At 37.7% G+C, this 7,335-nt stretch overlaps 1 non-coding gene across 1 annotated transcript; it reads left to right on the forward strand.

Moving 5' to 3' along the window:
- The first annotated feature begins 4,375 nt into the window (after positions 1–4,375).
- Positions 4,376–4,479, forward strand: LOC127900476 (small nucleolar RNA R71). Its single transcript, XR_008052659.1, has one exon. It is a non-coding gene; the product is annotated as a small nucleolar RNA R71 (small nucleolar RNA).
- Positions 4,480–7,335: the final 2,856 nt, after the last annotated feature.

Consider the following 7,335-nt stretch of genomic DNA (forward strand, 5'->3'; position numbering starts at 1 on the left):
GGTAGGTGGCAAGCTTTTCCATACACTAGCCAGTAGGGTGACATCCCAATCGGGGTCTTGAAAGCCGTTCTATATGCCCATAATGCATCATCAAGTCTTAATGACCAATCTTTCCTGTCTGGCCTCACCGTTTTTTCTAATATGTGCTTTATTTCTCGATTGGATATCTCAACTTGGCCACTAGTTTGAGGATGATACGGAGTTGCCACTTTGTGTGTGATTGAATACTTTGTCAAAAGAGCTTTGAATGCTTTGTTACAAAAGTGGGCACCACCATCACTGATTATCGCTCGAGGGAATCCAAAGCGTGAAACAATGTTGCTTTTCAAAAATGCTATCACCACCTTGTGATCATTGGTCCTACATGGAATTGCTTCTACCCATTTTGATACATAGTCAACAGCAACCAATATGTATTGATGACCAAAAGACGGGGGAAAGGGTCCCATGAAGTCGATACCCAATACGTCAAAAATCTCAACCACTAAAATTGGATTTAGTGGCATCATGTTCCTTCGCGTAATGCTCCCCATTCGTTGACACCTATCACATGAAGAACAGAAAGTGTAAGCATCTCGAAATATAGTTGGCCAATAAAAACCACATTGTAAAACTTTAGTCGCGGTTTTCTTAGCACTGAAATGGCCTCCACAAGCTTGTTCATGGCAGAATGAAAGGATATTCTGAATTTCACTTTCTGGGACACATCGTCTAACAATTTGGTCTGCACAATACTTGAATAAATATGGGTCATCCCAAAAGAAATTCTTTATTTCTGCAAAGAATTTAGCCTTGTCTTGCTTGGTCCAATGCTCTGGAAGTTTACCTGTAACAAGATAATTAACTATATCAGCATACCAAGGTAATAATTCTACACTCATTAATTGTTCATCTGGAAATGACTCATTCAATATTAATGGCTCTGTAATTGAGTCAAAATGGAGACGAGAGAGGTGGTCCGCCACAACATTTTCTGTCCCTTTCTTATCTTTGAATTCCAAGTCAAATTCCTGCAAAAGTAACACCCAACGAATTAGCCTAGCTTTTGCATCTTTCTTTGTGAGAAGATATTTAAGAGCAGCATGATCTGTGAACATGATTATTTTACAACCAATGAGATAAGATCGAAATTTCTCTAATGCAAACACTACTGCTAGCATTTCTTTTTCAGTAGTTGAATAGTTCAACTGTGCATCATTCAATGTCATACTAGCATAGTAAATAACGTGGGGAATTCGATCAACTCTTTGTCCTAATACTGCTCCTACTGCATAATCAGATGCATCACACATGAGTTCAAATGGTAAGCTCCAGTTCGGGGGCTAAATGATGGGTGATGATGTCAATAAATGCTTTAATTTTTCAAACGCAACAAGACATGAATCATCAAAGACAAAAGGTACATCCTTAGCAAGTAAATTGCATAAGGGTCTAGAAACTTTGCTAAAATCTTTAATGAAACGTCTATAGAACCCAGCATGCCCAAGGAAAGATCTTACTTCTCTGACTGTTTTGGGTGGAGGAAGATTAGAAATGAGATCCACCTTGGCTTTGTCAACCTCAATACCTTTGCTCGAAATGATGTGACCGAGAACAATACTTTGTTTTACCATAAAATGGCATTTCTCCCAATTTAAGACCAAGTTCTTCTCGACACATCTCTGCAGAACTAGTGTTAGATGATGCAAACATTGATCAAACGAGTCACCAAAGACAGAAAAATCATCCATAAAGACTTCAAGGAATCGTTCAACCATATTAGAAAAAATGTTCAACATGCATCGTTGAAATGTAGCAGGTGCATTACATAATCCAAATGGCATTCTCCTATATGCAAATGTGCCAAAAGGGCAAGTGAAAGTAGTTTTCTCTTGATCTTTTGGTGCTATGGGAATCTGATTATATCCTGAGTAGCCATCTAGAAAGCAATAAAATTCATGGCCTGCTAATCTATCAAGCATTTGATCAATAAATGGTAAAGGAAAATGGTCTTTACGTGTGACAGAATTCAATTTTCTATAATCAATGCATACACGCCATCCTGTAGTTACCCTAGTTGGTATCAATTCATTATCAACATTGGTAACTACTGTGACTCCTGACTTTTTGGGGATGACTTGTACAGGACTGACCCATGAACTATCAGAAATTGGGTAAATGATACCTGCATCTAATAGCTTAAGGACTTCAATTCTAACAACTTCTTTCATATTAGGATTTAACCGACGTTGCATTTCCCTAGTAGATTTAGCATTTTCATCGAGGTGAATGTAATGCATGCAGTCTACTGGATTTATACCTTTTATATCTGCTATGGTCCATCCTAATGCTCCTTTGTGCTCTTTTAAAACATCCAACAACTTACCTTTTTGTTTGTCATTGAAGGATGATGAGATGATTACCGGCAAAGTACTTTCTTCTCCCAAAAATGCATATTCCAGAGTGTTGGGTAATGGTTTGAGCTCGAGTTTCGGTGGTGATTCTGATGATGGGATGAGTTTCTTCTCTGATGGTGCTAGTTGTTCAACTCTTGACTTCCATTTATTAGTGTCCATAGATGGTGCTGAGTCAAGTAGGGCGTTGACCTTATCAACCGATCTGTCAATATAAAAATCAAAACCAAAGTGAGTTAAACATGTTTGTAAAGGATCATCACTAAGGTTTGAAAGAAAAGTATTATCAACTAATGCTTCAATTAAATCCACATCAACAATTTCATCATCTGCATTGTGAGGTTGTTTGGCAATGTTGAAGATGTTCAGCTCCATAGTCATGTTGCCGAAAGACAACTGCATATTTCCAGTCCTGCATTGAATGTGAGCATCCGCAGTTGCCAAGAAAGGTCGGCCTAGGATAATGGGAATGTGCTTCCTTGAATCCTGTATAGGTTGAGTGTCAATTACAATGAAATCAACAGGAAAATAAAACTTGTCTACCTGAATAAGCACGTCCTCCACAATACCACGAGGTATTTTTGTGGACCGATCTGCAAGCTGTAACACCACTGGAGTTGGGTGTAATTCTCCAAGTCCAAGTTTCACAAATACAGAATAAGGCAACAAATTTACACTAGCTCCTAAATCCAACAAAGCATTCTCAATTGTGTGGTTCCCTATACTACACGAGATAGTGGGGGAGCCTAGGTCTTTGCATTTTAAAGGAATTTTATGTTGGAGTATAGAACTAATGTTTTCTGTTAAAAATGCCTTCTTTTGAACATGCATATTTCTCTTTTTAGTACAAAGTCTTTAAGAAACTTGGCATAAGATCGAACTTGTTTAATAGCATCAAGCAAAGGGATGTTAACACTTACCTGTTTGAAGATTTCAAGAATCTCACCTGTGGATTTTCCCTTTTTTTTCCTTTCGCTAACCTCTGAGGAAATGGAGCTTTCGGAACGTATTCTCGTGGGTTGGTTTCTTCTTTCTCCTCCGGTGATGATTCCTCAACATTCACAGGTACAATTTGATTTTCTTTTGTCACCGGCATCTCCACTTTGTTGTCGACTTCTTTTCCTTTTCGTAAGGTCATGACTGCTTTGACCTCTCCATGCTGCTGTGGTGAACTGGTACTTGCTTCATGCACTCCTTTAGGGTTAGGCACTGGTTGACTTGGAAACTTACCTTTCTCAACGGTCATTGCCAAGGTCTGAACTAAAGAAGCAAGTTGTCCCACCATCTTCTCGAGGCTTGAAACTGATTGAGCTTGTGAGTTGAAGCCTGCTCTCAACTCATTTCGTAGTCCATCAATGGTGCGATTCTGTTGCTCAATCGTGGAGTGAGTAAGATTTTTGAAATTCTGGAATGCATCCTCCCATGGTCTGGGTTGAGAGTAGTTCTGGTTCTGATTGTATGGTCTAAATGGGGGCTGAGAGGCTTGAGAAATTTGAGGAATTGGTTGCATTGGTGGAGCTGGAGCTGCTGGTCCATTCTGTTGGAGTCCTTGAGACCATGAAAAATTGGGGTGATCTCTCCATCCAGGGTTATATGTGTTGGAGTATGGGTTGTAATTTGATGGCTTTCTCATTACACCTATGGCATTGGCTTGATCTGAGTATGAGTCATGGTCATGTGGTTCTATTGATTTCGCAGTTGATAACGATGCTATTTGTCGAGCAAGACCTTCAACCATCTCCTTGACTTCTTTGATTCCCAAAGTTGATTCGCCAATTTGAACCTCATTCACTCCTTTAATTCTTCTAGTATTCCTGAGTGATCGACTCCGTTGTTGGGAATTATCTGCTTGTCGCTGAAAGAATTCCCAAATCTCTGATGCACTTTTTAACATTAGCTCTCCTCCACTCGTTGCCATTAGCCATTCTTGCACATTTGGTAGTAATCCCTCCAAAAAGTATTGGCATTGGTGCCATTTCTCGTACCCATGATGTGGACACTTCAAGAGTAGCCCATTAAATCGCTCCCATGTTTCAAAAAATTGCTCGTCCTCTCTCTGGGTAAACTCCGAGATTTCCCTGCGAATAGCATTGGTTTTATGCACTGGGAAATATTTATTCAAAAATTTAGTTACCATTTGTTCCCATGATGAAATGCTATTAGCAGGCAATGTATTAAGCCATGAACGAGCTCTATCCTTTAAAGAAAATGGGAATAATCTGAGTTTAACATCATCGTCTGAAAAATATTCATATTTAAAAGTTTGACAAATGGCATGAAAATCATTCAGATGATTATATGGATCCTCATTTTCTAGGCCATAAAATGTGGGGAGACAATTTAGCACACTAGGTTTTAGTTCAAAGCTCCTAGCAGCTACATTAGGGTATCTTATGCATGATGTGCTCAAATTAGCTAAAAGACTGAAGTAGTCCTTAAATGGCCTCTCCTGTGGTTGCAAATCCATTTTATTTTTAATATGTTTGTGTGTGCGAAGTGTTTTCTCAAGTTCAAGGTCTATAGGTTCAAGATTGGGTAATAATGACCTACGATCATGCATGCAAAACAAATAAAATAAAAATAAAGATGGGAACAAAACAAATAAAAATAAAGAAGAGGGAGAAATTACGATACTAACCTTATTGCGCTATTACAACCTTTCTATAAAAATACACAAAAATAAATACGTGAAAGAAATTAACTAAAAATTAAATTAATTAAAATAAAATAAAAAAATTACAAAGAAAAATAAATTGAAAATTAAATTACAGAATTTTAAAGAAGAGAAAAAGAAAAAATACTAACCTTTAAATGTAGATTCACTTTTTTTTTAATAATAAAAAAATACAAGAAAACAAATAAAAGAAATTATTCACAAAAAATTAATTTTACGAATTAAAATTACTTACCTCCCCGGCAACGGCGCCAAAAACTTGTTGTGCAAATTTTAATGTACTCGCAAGCGCACGAATCTATTGTAGTATACACTAATGGTGACGAGTGTCGATCCCACGAGTAGATGGATTTTAATTATATATAGAATTAATTTTGTAAATGGGTAGTTGGATTTATGGTGGAAATGATTTGGAATATGCTAATACTTAAATTAAAATGGCAAGAATAAATTCTAAAATTGGAATTGCAATGGAGAGAATAAATTGAAGAGAAAATCTATTAAATTGACGTACTTGGGTATCTGGATCCGTATCAACATGCATCATGGGCTAAATAATCCGTATTAATGCCAATTAAATCATGAGGGGGGAGTCCACACCTCATGAACCACGCTCTAATCAATATGGTGCTAAGGGCTTATCGTGCCAAATAATAATAACCTTATACTAGAGAGCCGGTGTAACCAAGGCGGTATCTAGACAAGACTATTATTATTTGTCGACGAGAAGTCAAAACATCCACAAAAATTAGAGGGGAAGAGAAAATAAATTTACCAAATTAAACCCATGACACATGTTGAGACTTCACCTTCAACCCAAGCTTGAAAGAAAATTAGCCACTCATAATTGAACTAGGGGTAAAATGGAAATTTATTAAAATACGAAGAAAATACAAGATGGAGAAGGAATTACAGAAAATGGATCCCAAAAATGGATTCAGAGATATCAAATTAGGGGGGAGAGGCCCCCTTTTTATAGATACATGGAGTAAATCATGGCCATCGGATTAAAAACAGTTTGGACGCTCAGGATTGCGCCACGTCAACAGTCCACGATTTGACCACGCGGATGAACAGTAACGCGGTTTGGTTGAAAATAATCCTGTGTGATGCATGCACCATACGCGAGATTTTTCGTCCACTGATATGCTGCCACGTCACCATCAACAGTACATAAGAATTTTAGTCCAACAGGATCGTGACACCTCATCAGTCAATGCCACATCATCGGTCAATGCCACGTCATCATCCGTCTATGTGAACAGTGTCGTGAACAGTAACGTATACAGTACCGTACACGTGAATAGTATTGTACACGTGAATAGTGCCATTTTTCCTTTTATGCTCCTCCTAAGGTTTTTGACCGTCCTGAGTTCAAAAGTGATGTCCGTTTTGCCGTCTAATTTCTCCTTTATTGTGAAATGACTATAATGCCCCTAAAATACATAAAATACTTAATTAAAATAAAACACATGTAATTAAATCACAAGAAGGTTAAATACATAAAAGTAAGGGTTGTTAGTAAGACTTGAAATGTAAAATGACGGTTTTCTCCTTTATAAATATGCATTTTCTAACACTCAACATCTCTCTCCTTCAATTCAGCATAGTTTTCTCAACCTTAGACAACGCCTTCATATATGTTCCATAAGGCAATTTATCCTTAGGTTGCCCCTTGTCTGTTTCACACTCCTTGAACTGGTGTCCAATAAGCCTACAACAAAAGCAAAAATCTGAAAGTCGTTCATACAACACCGATAGCTCCACCTCATCATCATCTTTAAGCTCCAAGAAAACCATTTTCTATAACGGTTTCATTATGTCAATGGATATTCTGACTCTTACATATAGGCCAATGCCCACCTTCATCATCGGTTTTTACTTCCAAGACCTCTCCAATTAGTTCTCCAAGCTTTTGAACACTTTCTTGCTCTATACAACCTATTGGTACATTATGAAATTGAATCTAGAATGTTGCGTGTATGAACTTCTGTTTCCTTATATTCCCAACTCCACTGGGTTCCTCCAGCACGATCAAGGCCCTGTCAAAATGCCATGGCCCTCCAGCCATCACTTTTATCTTATCAACCTCCGAATCAAACTTGAACAAAAAGACACTGCTTTCCAAGTTTTCAATCTTCACCTCTTTGTTTGTCCACCATGCTTGCACCAATGTTGTCCTGATTTCTTCCGTGTGTATACTTCTTGCTAGTAGAATCTTACCTACTAACAAATTGGCCACTATATGTCCTCATTTTTCTTTCATTA

Source organism: Citrus sinensis, chromosome 2 (genome assembly GCF_022201045.2).
Source record: "Citrus sinensis cultivar Valencia sweet orange chromosome 2, DVS_A1.0, whole genome shotgun sequence".
In the NCBI taxonomy this organism is placed as follows: Eukaryota; Viridiplantae; Streptophyta; class Magnoliopsida; order Sapindales; family Rutaceae; genus Citrus; species Citrus sinensis.